Consider the following 20,441-nt stretch of genomic DNA (forward strand, 5'->3'; position numbering starts at 1 on the left):
GTCTTACCAGGTGTTACATGTATAGCTTCATGCACATGTTCACAGAAGAGGCTCAGTTTATATCCAGGGGGTCATGAAGCAAAAAAGATAAAAGACATGCACGTTCTATGGGATTTGGTGTAAAGAGAGTATGTTGATTGGGAAAGATATTAGATTGAGAGTGTAGAGGGCTTCCATACATGTGTTGTGCAAGTGTGGAATTGTCAAAGAATAACTTGCTTTCTTAAAACTTTCAAATGTAACCACTAAGAACGGTTTGGCAGACATTCTTTCAAATCTACTCTATTTGTTTTTAAAATTGGGTCTCATAGTGTAGCTCAAATTGAACTAGAACTCCCAGTGTTCTATCTACTGCTTCCCATGCTCTTGTAGCAGGTTTACTCTACATTGACAAAATTATAGAATATGTGTAAATCTTCTGTTTATGAAGTTTGATTACATAATGCAATATTCTGTCATGTGTTTTTCTTTTAACAATATATCTTGAATACATGTGCATGGGGAATTTCTTCATGGAACATCATCCATTTGATAAATGGTAGTATACTCATTTGTTTAAATAATAACCTCATGGTGGCTTTCATATTATTTTCATTTTCATTAACTAAAGTTAGCTACAGAAAATCAGCATGGACACTGACTCAGGCACTGTGCTCAGTGGTGATTATTTACATTATATTTTGTATAAATTACAAAACACGTTGTTGGAATGATGTCAAGGCTGTTAAGTAATGTAATATTTGTATAAATACTGCCAATTTCCATCTCAGAGACTATAATAAATACATATAGTAATCAATTTTATGTGAAAGAACCCATAGTATACCATTCAAAATTAAATGAGACATATATTTTAAAAGGGTATCAGTCTCTGACTTCTGTCATATTTTGAATAGGGGAAGTATTGACGAAGTTGAAGCAGAGGGCAACCTCTATAGGAAGACCACCAGTCTCAAATAACCCGGACCTCTGAGATCTACCAGACACTGAGCCACCAACCAGGCAGCATACACAAGCTGGTCTGATGCCCTGACACATGTATAGCAGAGGACTGACTGGTCTGGCCTAATCCTTGAGAGACTTGAGGCCACAGGGATTATGGTGTCTGGCAGGATTTGGGGAAAATCCTCTTGGAGTCAGGGAAGGAAGAGGTGGAATGGGATAAAGAATTCTGGGAGGAGACAAGGAGAGTGTACAATGGAAAGAATGTAAATAAATAAAATAATTTATAAATAGATTCACTTATAAATTCAAATGCTAGATTCTTTTTAACATCTACATTGCAATTCAATCATGAAGTTTAGCGTTTTATGCTTACTGAACTGTGTAAGCTTTAATCCTAAACTTCCTCTTCATACTATTTGCGAATTTTCTTTTTTATTACATTGCATCAATTCTGTTTGCATATGTAGAAGGCTTACTCTTTATAATTTGTGCAGAAAATAGATTTATGAATCTTTTTATATTAATGATCTGTTATGTGTGAATGTCTATGTATAGATTTGTGCATATGAACACAGGTACATGGGGAGACCAGGAGCTGCTTTTGTAGATGGTCACAAGTGGCTTCATGGGTGTTGGAAACCGAACGTGTTTGCTATTAAGAACAGTAAGTACTCTTAACCACTAAGCTAATACTACAGTACTCACTCCATAATAAAATCAACCTATTTATAATTTTCTGATGTATTTCAGGGTATCATTGAACTTGAGACATCTTGCCACGTTTTAAGTGCTATGACTACATACAAGCATTATTTTTTCCCAGCTTTCTTTTCTTTATCATCTTAAGATGTGTTGGATTAAATATGTTAATATTATGCACTAAATCCTTCAAATGTTTACTTACAAAACCTTGGGTTAGTGTCTGTTTCTTTCCTCTGCAATGACTATATTAATTTTACACCTTGCAGTTCTCTCTTTACACAGTCCATCTGATGTGTTTTTGCTTTCATATAGAATGAAGTAAGAGCTTTTTAGTTGTTCTTTGAATAGTTAATGTACTAAGAAAATGTTTTGAATTTTCTATTTGAAGGGCAATACATTAATTTTTAAAATATTCCTAGAGTTTTGTTTTTTTCTTAGTATTATTGTTCTCATTAGTCTCATTATTAATATTCTGTGTAAGCTTTTATGTGTTCTGTTCATATAGTGAATATAGAAGTCTCCCAAACATATATGAGTAGGTATCTAATTTAGGTTCTTGGCTTTTCATGCCATGAAATTTTATCTGCTAAACCACCTCACTGGAACACACTCTAACACTTTAAGGTGACATATAGCTCCAGGCTACTTTTATATATACAATGTTTTCATCATTTGGCTTTTAATAAATATTTTTGATTATTCTAATATATTTTATTTTCCATGTCCACTTGGTAACTCTAGTATGCTTATTTTAATATTTAATTATTTTAATCATAATTATGCATTTGATACCTAGATAATGTAAAATTATCTTAGATACAATTGAATACATGCAATTAGTTACCTAAAGCATGAAGCTTGGTACATAATTTTGTTCATTATTACTATGCATTTGCATAAAACAGGATATTTCAAAGTCACAATCCTGATGCCAATTTTACACAGTATGACAGCTAATAACTATCTGTGATTTTTAATCACTTAAAAGGATTTAGGATTATATTGTTAAATGATATTTCCCCAACATCAAGTAAATAGATTTTATTTTGCTTCAATTAAGTAAATGTGCTATAGCAGGAAAATTTTAATTTCCTTTTATTAGTTAAGACTAAATTTAACTTTTACATACTCCTGCCTATCAGAAAGTCAATATTCTATTACAGGAAGATGTGCCAGGCACTGGTCGAATTTCTAGTATAACCTGTAATTACAATCATCAGTCTTGTCAGTTTTAAGTGATTGTTCACAACATGCCTGGAGAACACAATGATCAACATGGCAGAATATCCACGATGGCAGGGCAGTGGCATAAATAGCTTGGTAATAGCAAAAAAACTCTCTAATTTTGCTTAAGTCCTGTTCAATGAACATGGATGGTACTGGTAATTTACCCATGTGTAGAAGGCTATTGAAGCTGTGGTTATGGGGTAGAATGAAAAGCCCCTTACTTACTTAAGCAAGTATCTTACCTAACAACAATCAAAGCCATGTGTCCTTATATACAGAATTAATTACAGTCTCTGCAACAAAGATCACAGGAAAAACCCCAGCCATTCAAACTGCAGGTTAGCAATTTCAAGTCCAGTCTCAATGGCTCTATCTACAAAATGTCACTTGATTCAAGGCTGAGAAACATTACAGAGGAGGGTGCGAGAAGATTGTAAAAGATTAAAGAGTACTACAAGATGGGTTCTCAAAGTAACACCAGAAATTACACTCATAATGTCTCACTAACATGACTGCCTACACAACAGCTGAGGAAGAGAGGGAATGGGGAAGAATTAAAGTTTAGTTTTCTTTCTGTTTCAACTCCTCCTCCTCCTCCTCCTCCTCCTCCTCCTCCTCCTCCTCCTCCTCCTTCTTCTTCTTCTTCCTCTCTCTCTCTCTCTCTCTCTCTCTCTCTCTCTCTCTCTCTCTCTCTCTCTCTCTCTCTCTCTCTCTCCCTTATTGGACTTAACCTTTGTACATGGTCATAAGAATGGGATATTTTTCAGTCCCCAGCTCCGAAAAAAAGAACCAAAAAAAAAAAAAAAAGAATAGGATATTTTCCCTTCTTCTACACGCTGGCTTCCAGTAGAATAAGCCCTATTTTTGAAAAATGCTATGTTTCTTCCTTTGATGATTTTATCTCCTTTACCAAAGATCAACTGATAGGTGTGTGGGTTCATTTCTGGGTCTTCAATTCTATTCCATTGTCGATCTCTCTGTCTCTGTACCAACACCGTGCACTTTTTATCACTGTTGCTCTGTAATACTTGTTGAATTCTGGGTTGAAGATTTCCCCAGAAGTTCTATTATTGTTGAAGATAGTTTTCACTTTCCTGGCTTTTTCTTAATCCAAATGAATTTTAACATTGTTTCTTCTATCTATATTAAAGAATTCAGTTGGATTTTTGATGGAGATTGCATTGAATGTGTAGTTTGCTTTTGGCACAATGGTCACCTTTACTATATTACTACTGTCAATCCATGAGCATGGAAGCTCTTTCTATCTTCTGAGACCTTCTTCAATTTCTTTCTTCAGATACTTGAACTTCTTTCATACAGATCATTTACTATCTTGGTTAAATTCACACCAAGATATTTTATATTATTTTGGACTATTGTGAAGTTTGTGAAATCACTATTTTCTTTCTCAGCCTGTCTATGGATACATTGAGGAGAGGAAGGCTCCTGGTATGTTTGAGTTAATTTTATACCCTGACATTTTTCTGAAGTTGTTTATCAGGTTAAAAAGTTCTCTGGTGGAACTTTTGGGATCACTTAATTATACTATCATATCATGTGCCAATAGTGATATTTTGATTTCTCCCCTTTCCAATTTGTATCCCATTGTCTTCCATTTGCTGTCTGATTGCTCTGGCTATGACATGAAGAACTGTATTGAATAAGTGGGGACAGAGTGGGCAGACTTGTCTTGTCCTTTATTTTAGTGAGATTGCTTCAAGTTTCTCTCCATTTAGTTTGATCTTAGCTGGAGGATTTCTGTATATTTCTTTCACTATGTTAAGATACGGACATTCAATTCCTGATCTTTCCACGACTTTTATCCTGAATTGCTGTTGAATTTTGTCAAATGCTTTCTCAGTATCTAATGAAATGACCATATGTCTCTATCTTTGAGTTTGTTTACATGTTGGATCACATTGATTGTTATCTGTATATTCAAACATTGCTGCATCCCTGATCATGACGGATGAATATTTTGATGTTTTTTTTAGATTTGGTTTGCAAGTATTTTATTGAGTATTTTTGCATCAATATTCATAAGGGAAATTGATCTGAAGTTCTCTTTCTTTTTTTGGTCTTTGTGTGGTTTAGGTATTAGACTAATTGTGGCTACATAGAAGCAATTTGATAGTGCTCTGTTTTAATTTTGTGGACAGTTTGGACAGTATTTTTACAAGGTCTTCTATGAAGGTTTAATAAAATCCTGTACTGAACCCAACTGGAACTGGGATCTTTTTGGTTGGGAGACCTTTAATAAATTCTTTTATTTCTTTAGGATTAATGGGGTTGTTTAGATGGTTTATTTGTTCCTAATTTAATGTTGGTACCTGGTATCAGTCTACAAAATTGTCCATTGCCTCCATATTTTCCAATTTTCTTGAATATAGGCTTTTATAGTGAAATCTCATGATTTTTGCAATTTCTTCAAATTCTGTTTTTATGTCTCCCCTTTCATTTCTGATTATGTTAATGTGGATACAGTCTCTGTGACCACGGGTTTGTCTGGGTAAGGGTTTATATATCTTGTTGTTTTTCTCATAGAAACAGATTCTGGTGTTGTTGATTATTTGTAAAGTCCTTTTTGTTTCTACTTGATTCATTTCATTTCTGAGTTTGATTATTTCCTGCCTTCTACACCTCTTGGGTTTACTTATTTCTTTTTGTTCTAGAGCTTTAGGTGTGCGGTCAAGCTGCTGATATATGCTCTCTCCTGTTTCTTCTCCCAAGCATTCAGAGCTATAAGTTTTCCTCTTAGTACTGCTTTCATTGTGTCACATATGTTTGGGAATGTTGTATCTTCATTTTCATTAAGTTCTAAGAAGTCTTTAATTTATGTCTTTATTTCTTCCTTGAACACATTGTCATAGAGTAGAGCATGGTTCAAATTCCATGTATACATGAGCTTTCTATCATTATTGTTTTTGTTCAAGACCAGTCTTAGTGTATGGTGATCTTACAGAATGCATGGGACTATTTCTATCTTCCTGTATATATTGAGACCTGTTTAGTGACCGATTATATGGTTAATTTTTGAGAAGGTTCATTGAGGTTCTGAAAATAATGTATATATTTTTATATTTAGGATGGAATATTCTATAAATATCTGTTAAATAAATTTGGTTCATAACTTCTGTTAGTTTCTCTACATCTCTGTCCAAATTCTGTTTCCATGATCTCTCCAGTGATGAGAGTGGGGTGTTGAAATCTCCTACTATTATCTATCATGTGAAATGCAATGTATGCTATGTACTTTAGTAAGGTTTTTTTTTTTTTTAATGAATGCAGGTGCCCTTTCATTTGAAGATACATAGGATGGAGAGTTCATCTTGGTGGATATATCCTATGATGACTATGAAGTCATCATCCTCTTTATCCTCCTTAGAAAGGCATTTCCTTCCTTATCTTTTTTTAAAGACTTTTGGTTGAAATTCAATTTTATTTGATATTATAATCCAACTTCAGCTTGCTTGTTCAGGCAATTTTCTTGAAATTTGTTTTCCAGGCATGTACTCTGAGGTAGTATCCGTCTTTGTCTCTGAGGTGTGTTTCCTGCCTACAGCTAAATGCTTCATACTCTTTCTGTATCCATTCTGTGAGTCTGTGCCTTTTCATTGCGGACTTGAGTCCATTGATGTGGAGAGATATTTATTGTTCTAATTAGAGGTAGAATTATGTTTGTTTGTCTCTCTTTTCATTTCATTGCAAGGAAATTATATTCTTGTTTTTGGTATGATGTATTTTCTCTCCTTGTGTTGGTGTTTTCCGTGTATTTTCTTTTGTACGCCTAGATTTGCTGAAAGACATTTCATAAATTTGGGTTTTTCATGGAATATCTTGGTTTCTCTGTCTATGTTACTTGAAATTTTTACTGGATACAATAACCTGGTCTGGCAATTTTGCTCTCTTAGGGTCTATTTGACATCTGTCCAGGATATTCTCACTTTCATAGTCTCTGGTGAGAAGTCTGGTGTAATACTTATAGGTCTGAGTATATATGTCACTTCGACCTTTTTCCCTTACTGCTTTTAATATTCTTTCTTTGTTTTGCACATTTGGTGTTTTGATTATTATGTGATGGGAGGAATTTCTCTTCTGTTCCAATCTCTTTGGAATTCTGTGTGCTTCTTGTTTGTTTTGGGGCATCACTTTCTATAGGTCAGGGAAGTTTTCTTTTTTAATTTTGTTGAAGATATTTACTGGCCCATTAAGTTGGGAGTCATATCTTTCTTCTATATCTATTAACCTCAGGTTTAACTTTTCATTTCCGTCTGGATTTCCTTTAAGTTTTGGGCCAGGAACTTTTTGTTTTTACATTATCTTCATCAGTTGTTTCGATGTTTTCTATGGAATCTCCTGCCCCTGAGATTCCTCTTCTATCTCTTGCATTCTGTTGGTGATTCTTGTATCTCCGGATCCTTGTCTCTTCCTTTGTTTTTCCATGTCCATCTTTGTCAACTTTTTGCTTTCTTTATTATTTCTATTTCTATTTTCAAATCGTCCACCTGTTTGGTCATGTTTCCTGTAATTGTTTCATGGATGTTTGTGTTTCCTCTCAAAGGGCTTCTACTTGTTCACTTGTGTTTTCCTGGATTTTTCTAATGCAATTCTTTAGGTATATCTCAAATTCCTCCGTCACTATCAACAAATGTGATTTGAAATCTAAATCTTGCTTTTCTGGTGAGTTTATATATTCAGTGTTTTCTTTGTGGGATAACTGGGCTCTGCTGATGCCAAGTAGTATTGGTTTTGTTTCTTAGGTTTCTACGCTTGGCCCTAGTCATTGAGTTGTCTTTGGTGTTCTGTTCTCATGTGTGTAAGCAGCTGTCACCCCTATGGGATTTGGGTACAGGGAACTGTTTGCCCATTCAGCGCAGTCCTCGCTGCAGACCAGAATCCTGTGTACCAGTGGCAGACGGTTCCTATATCACAGTGTCCAGAAGCACTGTTCAATTTCTCCTTGCATCAGGGATCTGTGCTGAGGTGCGGAGATGTGTCAATATGTCCTGCAGCCTCAGGATTTCCCACGAATCATTTTTGTTGGACAAATTTAAATGTAAATATAACATTCTAGTTCTTGAGTTGATTTTCTGAAAATTTAACTGTGAGAGGAAAGGCCACACTCTCTACTTAAAGAGATGCCTATACAAATACAGAACCTACTAATGAAAAGGAAGTTTCTTTATAAATATTTCAGATTTAAAAAAGTATTCATTTTCTGTGTTTTTTACTTCTTTTTGTTTGTTTGTTTTAATTTAATATTGAGAAATATTTACAGTACATCAAAATAAGTGTGAAATGCATCACAATAGAATCCTTTGCATTCCACAATTTTTCTACAATTTCAGAGTCCACTGAGATGTCAAGTATGTACAACAGACCTCCTGCTTCATAAATGTCAGAGCTTTAAGTATGTCTCATATTCTCTACACTTAGATTTTTATGAATGGATGCAGATCTAATTAATAGATCTAATAAACTGGTATACCTGATTATGTCTCCTGCCCCCATGAGAAATTATGTATTGCTTTGGTTTTTTTGTTGTTGTTGTTTGGGGAGCTGGGTTTTTTTATTATTCCCAATAGAAAATTAATCTAGTAATGAATTAGTGAATAGAAACGAAAATTATGTACGATGATGAGAAATTCCCCAAAACAGAGTGTAAGCAAATGTAAATCTGAAATGTGTGTGGGTAGACATGCACACATGCTCATGACCCATGTAGCTGACAAACATTCAATACCAGATCAACATAAGTGATTTGGGAAATTAAGTTATTTCACACACAAGCAAACTCATTGGGAATACATTGTTTTCTCAGGCATGTCTTTAAGTGACCAAATGGTGAAATGGGATGTAAACAAATACTGTTACCCTGCATTGTTGTTTATACAAACATTTTAATACATGTACAATCTCCATGTGCTCTTTTTCTATTCTGTTTCTCTGTGTCTGTGTTTCTGCATGAATATATAGGCACACATATGTATGTGGCATACATGTGAGTATGTGTGCATGTGTGTGTGTGTGTGTGTGTGTGTGTCTTATATAGTATTTATAAACATAGGTAACATGTGTATTTATAATTTGGAAATACTGAAGCTCACATTTGATTTGTGGATCAACCATGCGACTGATCTACTCACATATCTTTGAAATTCCATTATATCAAGTAAACAGAGATAGAACCTAATAGGCTGGTGGTATCTCCTATTCTAACCTTGTCAGGAAAAAGTATTTTTTGGCAAGAAAACCCAATCTTCAGCAAAGACATATACAACCAACAAAACAGGAAAGGTTATATCATTTGAAGGGAAAAGATATCAGACTGGGAGAAAAATGAGTTAGCCACTTCTCCAATACTTGAGAGACATGAGATTAAACTTCAGAAGTTATAATGGGAAGGGACAGGCAGAATCCCAAAGGAGCCAAAATAAGCTAAACACTGGAGCTTCTCATTACATGAGAGCTCATTGATTGGTAAGGATGGTAAACATAATGATAAGAACTTTGCAGTCCATACTCAGTCTCCATATAAGGCTACAATGTGAACAAGATGAAAAGTAGTCGCCAGCGCAGTGCTTAAAGCTACTTTACAAGTTACAGTGTGAAAACAGAATGTGCCTGTAGAAAGAAGAGAGGGTGGTATATGAATACAGAAAAGGCTGTGCTGGAATTGAACATCTTTCCATGTAGGTTACCAAGCAAGCACACAGCAGCTGCCATATGCAAAAGTGAGCAAAGAGGAATGAACTGTATAGATACTATGTGTACAGAAATACAGGCAATTTGGTGGAATTCTAAGATGTTGAGATGAAAGGATAGGACGAAATTTCTATCAAGCCAGGCACCATGTCTTTTTGAATACTCACATTCAAAAGACTGAGGGAGAGGAATAAGGAATCAGGTTAGCCTGGAATACATATCAAGACAACACCTCATTTTTTCTCTTTTTTAAATTAAATCAATAGTCTGATTGATAGAATAACATGAACAATATTAAGAAAACAGAAATTTAATGCCTATGCAGTGATAGTTTCACTAAGAAAACATGTTCTATAAAGAGACAGAAACTTTTAAGTTACAGATAACAGCTGCAATAGTGAAAAATCCAGCATGAAGGGCTATGGTCCTGTTTGGTTGATCCTTCTTCTCTTTCATGGCTCAGATGCACCTCAGACCATGTCAATATTGTGCAGACATCTAGATGTTCCATGGCTTTAAATTTATGTATGTAAACCTGTAAACATTTTTTATCAAATGATTATTTGATTTTACATTATTTTCAAAAATAAAGGGTCTTGTGGAAATTATACCTTTACTGTGTGGGTTTCAATATTCATAAGAGCAATCAGAGAATAATCGGGGCCCAACACACACACACACGGTGGTTGGAGAGACTATACCTGTGGCAAAACGAAAGCGTAGAAATGACTGGGTTGATCTGTTTTTCTGCATAACATTTATAACTAGTTAGTGATTAGAATGGGTAAAAACTTGAGATACAGTCAAGGTTTTCTTTCCTTAATTTGAATGATTGCTTATACAGCATGTGAATCTGAACTCAGACCCATGGTAAACCTTCTGCCTGAGCTTCATTAGTGCCAAGAATACAAGTTTGCACCATCTTTGTAAATATTTGGACACTTTGCTCAATGCTTAGCACATTTTGGAAAATCCCCTGGTGTTAAGAAAGAAAGTATTAGATATGAAAATCTGTGAGAATAAATCATTTCTAAGTTTGATTTTTGTGACTACAGAGAAAGACTTTGACTCCGATGTAAGTGAGTGTCTAAAACTGTTAAAAAATCATTATCTCTCATCTGCAAGAATCCTTCTAATGGCTTACTGCTCTGTCTTCCAGGAGATGAGTGTCAATTGTGTCAATTGCTCTTTGTGGCAGGAAAAGGGATTGTTTTAAAAATGCTTTGCAATTACCAAGAACTTTGAGGTTTCTGGAGAATGCTTCCTCCTGTTAACCTTCATTCTGCTCTCATAGCATTAGCTATCTACATAAATCCATCTCTACACACCCCCATGCACTTCTTTCTGGCGAACTTATGTATCCTGGAAGTTGGTTACACTGGTTCTGTCATACCCAAGATATGGAGAGCCTTGTAAGTGAGATCTGAGGAGTCACTCAGGAGGGATGTGCCACACTTTTTCTTCACACTTTCAGGTATAACTGAGTGCTGCTTTGGCAGCCATGGCCTTTGACCACTGTATGGCCCTAATTAACTATTCAACACAAATGAGTCGAGAGGTATATTCCCATTTGGCAATTTTTCATCGGGAATAGGTTGCCTTGTAGGGTTGGGACAAAACTACTTGAGACCCACATGTAACCACCTACAAGTAGGTGATAAATTCTTGGTCATCTTCCATACCACAGTGATATCCATGCTGAACCCCATTGTCTATAGGTAATGAACCAAGAAGTCAAGGCAGACCTGAAAGAACTCTGGGTTGGAAGGAAGGTCTGATAATAAATAGGTAATTAAGGATCCCAAAGAGCTCTTTCAAAAAGGTGAAAAGTCTGTGAAAGAAAGAAAACAAAACCACTATGCTCTTTCTTGCTGGCTTCAAACAAACTTTAAGAAACATAACTTTGTTTTACAGTGTTCTCTTTATTCACCACCATGCTTAATTGCAATTAATTGTAAAGCATGCTTGCTACTAAATTACTTTAGTAGATTAGTCCAGTATTTAAACGTTTTCATCTGGGCAGAGTTTAAACCACAAACTAATATCTCAGGGGCCTTGAAAATTCCCTATATCCATTCTTAGCTCTTTGGAAATTTTCCAGAAATTGTTTGTAAATGATCTCAGCTCATTATGCTACAATTCCATATTCCTCAGTACATGTAAATTCATTGCATTGGACTGGAACTGCTAAGTAGTTCTCAGGAGAGTGAATTGTTAGCCTCTGCTTTGTGTACCATTTGGTCAGTCCATACTTCAGTTCTGGGCACCCAGGGCCTACGATTTTGGAACATGAGTAGTCTTTCCTCCCCTTTTTGATTTCTAATAGGGCGGTGTAAAAGAATTTCAACCAGGTGATTCTCAACATCAATATCATAGTTTCAGATAAACACACACACACACAGATGAACAAACACACACGTACAAACACACAGATACACACAGACATAAACACAAAGATACACACACACTAACACACACAGACACATGCAAAATTGCTCTTTACATCAAGTTTACTTAATTACTTACACACACACAAACACACAAGCACCTGCTTCTTACATTCAAGTTTGCTTAGTTACACACACACACACACACACACACACACACATATACACATATCTGCTTCCTACCTTCAAGTAGACTTAGTTATTTTCATAGTTATTTGTTTATATATTCACTGTACCTACTGCACACTGCCCCCCTCAGGTTCACCCTTCTCACAATCTTTCTCCTAGCCCTTTCTCCTCTGATCAGGAGTGGACCCCATGGGTATCTCCTCACCTTGGATATCTAGTCTCTGTTATCACATCCTCTGCTACAGAGGCCAGATACAGCAGCCTAGATGGAAAGGGGTGTGGAGGTAGAAGTCATATCCAGAAAGTGGCAGAGACCTGGGGTAAGAGATGCCCATGAATCAATGAGTGTTTCCTTAGCTGAGACTCACAGCCTCACAGATATGGACCTGAAGAAGCCATCTCCTGTAGCCAGAGAGCAAACCAAATGGAGTGAGAGAGACACCAACTTTTGACCCAAAATTTATTCTGACCACAAGAAATAAAAGGTCCGTGCATAGAGCAGAGAGTGTGGAATGATTGACCAATGGTTAGTGCAGATTAAGACCCACCCCGTGGATGAGCACTGATCCCTGACATTATTAATGAAACTCTGATATGCTTGGAGAAAGGAATCTAAGATGGCTTCCCTCTGAGAGACTCCACTAAACTACTGACTCATACAGAAGCAGACATCAACTAGCCAAACCATGGGTAGAGCTTGGGACTCTGATGGAAGAATAGAATGAAAAGGATTATGGCCTCTAAGGACATAGGAACTACAGAGTCTTCATGTGGGTACCGAACAACTAGAATTGGGCTTTCCCAAAACATGTTGACCATAGATGGGACATCTGTGTCTTTAAAATTCATTTATTTATTTACGCACTTTACAACTCAATATCACAGATGTGCATTCTGATTTTTTTAAAGCAGGAATGAAATTTTTATACAGATGTTTAGATTTCTATTGTTTTAAAGATTCTTATAAGGGTACTTTTGAAGATAAATAATACAATTTACAATAATACATTTCTCTGTAAATTCAAATTGCTTACTTATGAAGTTATGTTGGCCTTGGAAGTAATTTGTTTTCTTTAGGTGTACTATGTAATATTTGTTCTAATACAGTATTGGGTATCACTTTTTTCAGCACTAAGCAAGAGAAGCACACTAGAACATGATCACAATTGTGTAATACAATATTCAATAAATTAGTCGTCTATAGGGAAAATACTGCCAGTTGGGGAAAAGAGAAATCATAGAATATTGAACTGTAAGTCACACGAATGAACCTGGGAATAAATTATTATCTAGAAGAATATCCTATACTTTATTTTCCTAAATCATTTCTACCCATGCCAAGCCCCAGACTAACATTCTCCATTCAGAGCATGTTACCACTAATGAGGACAAGAGAAGTCTCAAGGCTTAGAGAGATGGAGTACATAAAGGTTTACCCTGTGTCACAAGAGAGTCTCTTGGAAAAGGCACTCTCAAAACTGGTAATGTAAGGAAAGCTGTTCAGCAGGTAGGCCTTGGCAGTTCTCAGTGACATCATCATTAGGCCCTCCCTGAAAAATCTCTTGTATCCTAGAGAGCCCTAGATCCTTCTGTAATGTCACAAGTGTTGCTGTGACAGCAACTGCCTCTCAGATATTCCTTCAGTACCTCTAGGGCTTGCTAATTGGCCTTTAATTAAGAGTAAACAGCCATTTGGGAGGGAGAACAAAGAGGATGAGGAGATCAGAGATGGGGAGAAAGAAGCTGCCCCTCGGTATTGGTATAAAAAAGGAAGAAATATGTGGTCCATTGCAGAGCTCAGTTAGTCATGGGTAGGGGTTTAGTGGGTTCCCTGAAGAGACAGCCTTGATCTGAGCCTTCCACATATGGGAATCCGGAGATGGAAGCATCTTAGAAGCATCTGGACTTCCCTGATCTTATGGTTCCTGAAAATCACAGAGTTTATATCATTCATTCTTTATTCCAAAACCCATGTGTTGAGAAGGGCACAGTTGTTTCCTGAGAGCCCATGTCCTTTATTCTTTTTGTCAAGAAGAAAAACATCCTAAGGAAGAAGGGATGGACACGTATTTTGATCTTAGCTTAGAGTAAACTTCTCCAGGATTATGATCCCTTTAGTGCAGTTTGTGTCTGACACTGATATGTGGGAGAGAGAAGTGCTTCTAGTTGAGTCTTCATCATCTCAGTCTTTAACTAGTATTACTCTGACTACCATTCCCTGACAGTGACTCTCTAGATTTCAGAGTCAATAGGAGTGATTAGCTGGCAGTTTCTTTTTATCATTTTTTTGTTTACTTTTTACCAAATACTATTACTTTTGTGATTGTTATTTCTATAATAACATTTTGAATATTTTTCCTTTCTCAATTTCCTGCACAAAAGTTCCCTAACTGGTCCACCTCCCCTTCTTCTATAAACCCCCTTGCATCCCTTTGACATTCCCTTGAACAGGGTGCCAAACCAAGGGAAAACCAAGGAATTCTCTTTCCATTCGTGCCCATCAAAGCCATCCTCTGCTACATTTCCAGTTTGAACCATAGTTCTCTCCTTTTACATTCTTTGAATATGAGTTTAGTACCAGAAAGCTCTTTTTCATTGGATTTGTTTTTTTTATGGGGTTGAAAGTCCCTCCAGCACTTGTAATCCTATCTCAAAATCTACCAACAAGAGACCCTTTCCAAGTTTACTGGTTTGCCAATAGCTTTCATTTCTGTATTTGATATGCTCTAGCTGTGTCTCTAAGGAAAGAACTATATCCAGTTCCTGGGATCAGGGACTTCTTAGCTTCATCAATCTTATCTAGTTTTGGTGGCTGATATAGATATCTGCACCAGGAATCTAGAGAAGACCTTTTAGTGCAGTTTTTGTGTTGTAAGAGGTTCATCTCAATTACAAATTTCCAACGGCCACATTCCCTTAGCATGATTTTCATATGATGCTTTGATACAGTGCTTATTATTTTCTATAGTTCTTGGCAAAAGAATAAAATAGAAACAGTAATCTGTCAATGTACAGTAATATATTTGCATGAATCCATCATGTAGAAGAATTACAGGATAAAGAATTGGAAAACCAGATGTCTTTCCTTTTGTGGACCAAGACTTGATAAACTGGACAATATAAAAATCTTAGACAAGTTGTCTGAAGTTTGTTCTTTCTTTCAATCATGGGTTCCTAGGGAAGGATTTCAGGTATCAAGAGTCAGAAATAATTACCTTTATTTCTGACCCAACTCACCTGCTGAATAACTCATTCTCAGAAATGAAGAAACTCTGTTTCCATCCTGCAATAATGTGTATATATCTATATATCGTTCATAGAATGGATACTTTTGACTCTTAGTTTCAAAGCAAAAGTCTGGGGAGACACAGGATTAATTCTTTTACACATTAATTCTCAGGTTGATGTTTGGTCTCAAAAGTTCATTGCAGGAGTTGCTTTACAACAGTCATTCTCTGATCTGGAAGAAACACATTTTAAATGTTGTGAAATCTGTTACAAGAATATCAACTACCTTTCTCCCTTCCCATTTTTGAACTGAATTATTTTCCACAATATGTCTGTTGTCTCAGCTGCAGTCTGTATTCCCACAGACTAGTCTGAATCTTGCTTTTAGCACTGCATTTATGATACATCAATGTGATTTCCTTTCCACGTTCACCACTAGTAGAATTTTTCAATTCTTCAATTCATCTGATGGGTCTAATCTACATTGTCACCAAGGATGACACTTGAGAGTTTAGGGATCCTTAGGTATAATGCTGTATCCACGAATAACCTACATGGATGACTGGCAGATTAGAGAATGACCATGTCTATACCATATATGTATTCCTGTAGGTTTCACAAAACTTCTCTCTTTGGTTGAATTTGATCCAGTTCAACTAATACAGTACAAAAGAAAGGATAAAAGTCATGCACATGTCCTGAAAACATAGCTCATGCGTTTTGAGCATTTGCTAAGCATAGAACCAAAAGGGTAACCCAATTCTATGTGAAAATCTCACACTAACTGGCTTCAGTGGGAATTGCATGTATATGGTGCATAGCACGTAAAGCAGGCAAAACAATTGTGTAAAAAAGAAACAATAACAGTGTCCTTTGCCTTACATAAGCTTTGCAGTTTTATGAGATCCCCTTTGCCGATTCTTTATCTTAGAGCATAAGACATTTTTTTTTCAGGAAATTTTCTCCAGTGCCCATGTGTTTGACATTCTTCCCACTTTCTTTTCTATTAGTTTGAGTGCATTTGGTTTGATGTGGAGGTCCTTAATCCCCTTGGACTTAAGCTTTGTATAGGGTGATAAGCATGGATTGATCTGCACTCTTCTACATGCAGACCTCACATTGAACCAGCACCATTTGATGAAAATGCTATCTTCTATTAGATGGTTTTGGCTCCTTTGTCAAAAATCACGTGACCATAGGTTTGTGGTTTCATATCTGGGTCTTCAATTCTATTCAACTGGTCTGTCTCTCTGTCTCTGTAACAATACCATGCAGTTTTATCACTATTGTTCTCTAATACTACTTGAGTTCAGGGATAGTGATTCCCCAAGAAGTCATTATATTGTTGAGGTTTTTGTTATCTTGGGTTTTTCGTTATTCCAGATGAATTTGGAAATTGTCCTGTCAAACTCTCTGAAGAATTGGATTCGTGTTTTAATGGGGATTGCATTAAATCTGCAGAACGCTTTTGGTAAAATGGCCATTTTTACCATATTTATCTTGCCAATCCATGAGCATGGGAGATCTTTCGACCTTCTGAGGTCTTCTTCAATTTCTTTGTTCAGAGGCTTGAAGTTCTTACAGATCTTAAACACAAATTTTTCTCTCCTTCTTTAATAGGGGAACAAGAATACCCTTGGCAAGGAATAGGGAGGCAAAATTTAGAACAGAGGCAGAAATATCACTCATTCAGAGTGTGCCCCATATGTGGCCCATACATATACAGCCACCCAATTAGACAAGATAGATGAAGCAAAGAAGTGCAGGCCAACAGGAACCGGACTTAGATCTCTCCTGAGAGACACAGCCAGAATACAACAAATACAGAGGCGAATGCCAGCAGCAAACCACTGAACTGAGAATGGGACCCCCATTGAAGGAATCAGAGAAAGAACTGGAAGAGCTTGAAGAGGCTCGAGATCCCATATGTACAACAATGCCAAGCAACCAGAGCTTCCAGGGACTAAACCACTACCTAAAGACTATACATGGACTGACCCTGGGCTCCATCCTCATAGGTAGAAATGAATAGGTAGTAAGAGCACCAGTGGAAGGGGAAGCCCTTGGACCTGCCAAGACTGAACCCCCAGTGAACGTGTTTGTTGGAGTGAGGGTTTTAATGAGGGGGGATGATGGAGAGGGAAAGCCCATATTGAGGGGGAGGGGAAGGTGTTAGGGTGATGTTGGCCCAGAAAACTGGAAGAGGAATAACAATCGGGAAGTTAAATAAGAAATATTCAAGTTAGTAAAGATAAAAAAAATAAAATAAAAAACAAAAGAAATAATAGCAATAATAATGTTAGTGATAATAAACTGACACAAACTACTGTTCAAAATAGGCACCAAATATATATTCAAGGGAAAAACATAAAAACTAAGTATAAAAAAATGTTTTTAGAAACAAGGAATTCATTATCTCTCCCAAGTGGTTCCCACTGTGACTATATTTCGTGAAACCAGAGACAGACAGTTCTGTTTTTCCTGATTTCTATTTTTACTCCATTGGTGAAGGTTTTCATTTCCTGAGAATCATTAGAGCAAAACTATTGAGTTTCTCACTAGTTCTTTTATACGATCACCCCTAGGGTATGATATTTTAGGAGAACCTAAATATTTGACTACAAGGATGCATCATGGATATCTTTTCCATCATGAAATTGGTATCTACTGTGGGCCATAGTAGCTACATCGAAAGTCCAATCAACATGTTTACCTCTGGCTTGTTGTGAACAAATTATCAATCCCAAGGCCCCTGAATGTTTCAGTGACCTATCTCCACATATGGTTTATCAGATTACAAGATGGCTACACCACACATAAAAAAAAAGTTTCTTAAGAGTTGAAAAAAACAATTTATTCTGAAAAATATATATTAGCTTTTTTCAAAAAGTGCTAAAATGATACAATCATAATATAAATTGCATGACCTTAACCGAACTGAAAATTCACAAGAAGAACAAAAATTTAAAAAAAAAAAAAGAATGAGTGACAAAACTTCCAACCAAATCAAACAATGCTAATACCTGATGAAAACAAAACTCAAACCAAAAACAAAACACAGTAATTAAGCTAACCAGCATTCTCTTGTTGAAGATTTATCACAACAGGCGTACCCTGAGGCTGCCCTTGGAACATAGTGGGAAGGCAGTCAGTCACCAATTGTAATAGAGTTTTAAAGATGAATCTAGCTATGCCTCTTTGGGGCCTTTACAGGTCAAGGACTTCCAAGGCTAATATGAGACATGTACAGAATTTGGTTTCTAGGTTTTGAATTTCTCTTGACTGATTTCCAATAATAAACTTGAAAATCCCTCAGAACAAGAATGAATTAACCCTCTGAGACAACTCCTGAATGCCCAGCCATTTTTGATGTGCTTCAACACTTCTTTCAAACCCTCTCATGTTCATGTTCAGTGTGAAGGGAATTCCAATGTCTGAATGGAAACTCACTTCCCCTTCCTACCTGGGCTACAGCATTTACTCAGCTCAAATATTTTCACTCCCAAGGAGATCAAGATATAAAAAATTCGTCCTCTCAAAGTATACCACTAAATTAATAGCATGAATTTTCTACCATTCAAAGTCTTCCTAATGCATATTTCCTGAAGCCCTTAGCTTTATGTATTTTAGTAACCAGTTCTGCATCAGGAAGTCCTTATTTAGATACAATGTTTCTCCTTGGCTTTGAACCAGCGGCTCAGTCTTAGGTACTGGATTTACCTAAGCACAAGTTTCTCCCTTTTGAATTCAGCTGTTGCCAGTACTGTTCCTTAGGTTTTTCAAATTGAAGAATTGTCAAAATTCTTACTGTCCCTACAGAGTTATGACTCGTAATGACCTGGTTCAATCCTACAATCCTGAGGACTGAGCATCTACAGTTCCATAAAATCCAAATGGTGTCTCTAGATATCTCTGAAATGTTGTTTTCATAGTGGGATTCAGTTGTTACTGTTTTCAAATCATTCCTTTTAAACTTTAAAATGTAAGCATTGCTCATGTACAGAATTCTTTCTCAAGAAAGGAGGAGGATTTCTGAATTCTTTCATTGACATTGGGTTTGACTTACTTGTGGATGTACACCTCATACCTTGGATCAATCCAGCATGCCCCAACAGCACAGAGCAAGTCACTTATTTGTAGGGTGTGTGTGTGTGTCTGTGCGTGCGTGCGTGCGTGCGTGCGTGCGTGTGTGTGTGTGTGTGTGTGTGTGTGTGTGTGTGTGTCTAGGTCAGTCCACGAGAACTCCTTCTACATGTTGGAGAAGCACACTTTTTCAAAGATACCATGGCCTCCTTTGTTTTCCATGCCTCTTTAACATATCTAATCACATCAAAATGCACCATTTACTTATACCTCTGGGTCACAGATTAAACTCATAATATCCTCCAATCTCCACAGGGAATCAGAGCTCAATAATAAATAATTTTTCGAGACTTTAGATTCAAATTTTGTCCTAAAACTCATTAAGTATTTATTGTTCTGTAAATGAAAATACAGCTGGTATTTTGGACATTTGAGTTTCATGGCCAGAAATCATCAGCTAAACGCATTCCCTCCATTCTTGGCAAGTTCATGCTATGCTTCCCGAATGTCATGTTTGCTGTGACTACCTAGTTATACAGTCTTATGATATGCAACTGAGTTCTAATATAGTTTTCTTAATACTTAGTGGTTCTGATCAGAATCTGCAAAGTGGGGAATCAATCTCTTTGTGCTAAACATAGGTTGCAAACTGCCTCTGGATATATTTTGGATAGCATATTGTATAAATGCATGTGCTTTTTAGGTGGTTTATCATTATCTATTAACAGTCTACATACCATAGTATCAGATTATTTTAAATTTCTATGTAAAGTGATTTCTTGTCCCTCCTGGCTTAGAATTGTGTGGGGATACTTAGATCAATCTGTGTAGCCCTACGCAATTCTTCTTGATATACTTTCATCTATGGATGGTGTAATATCTACAACCTTTGATATACTGCCTTTGATACACCTTCCTTCACCTGTGTAAATGAAAATATTTTCATCTCTGGATGGTGTAATATCTACAAACTTT

This window comes from Rattus norvegicus, chromosome X (genome assembly GCF_036323735.1).
Source record: "Rattus norvegicus strain BN/NHsdMcwi chromosome X, GRCr8, whole genome shotgun sequence".
NCBI lineage: Eukaryota > Metazoa > Chordata > Mammalia > Rodentia > Muridae > Rattus > Rattus norvegicus.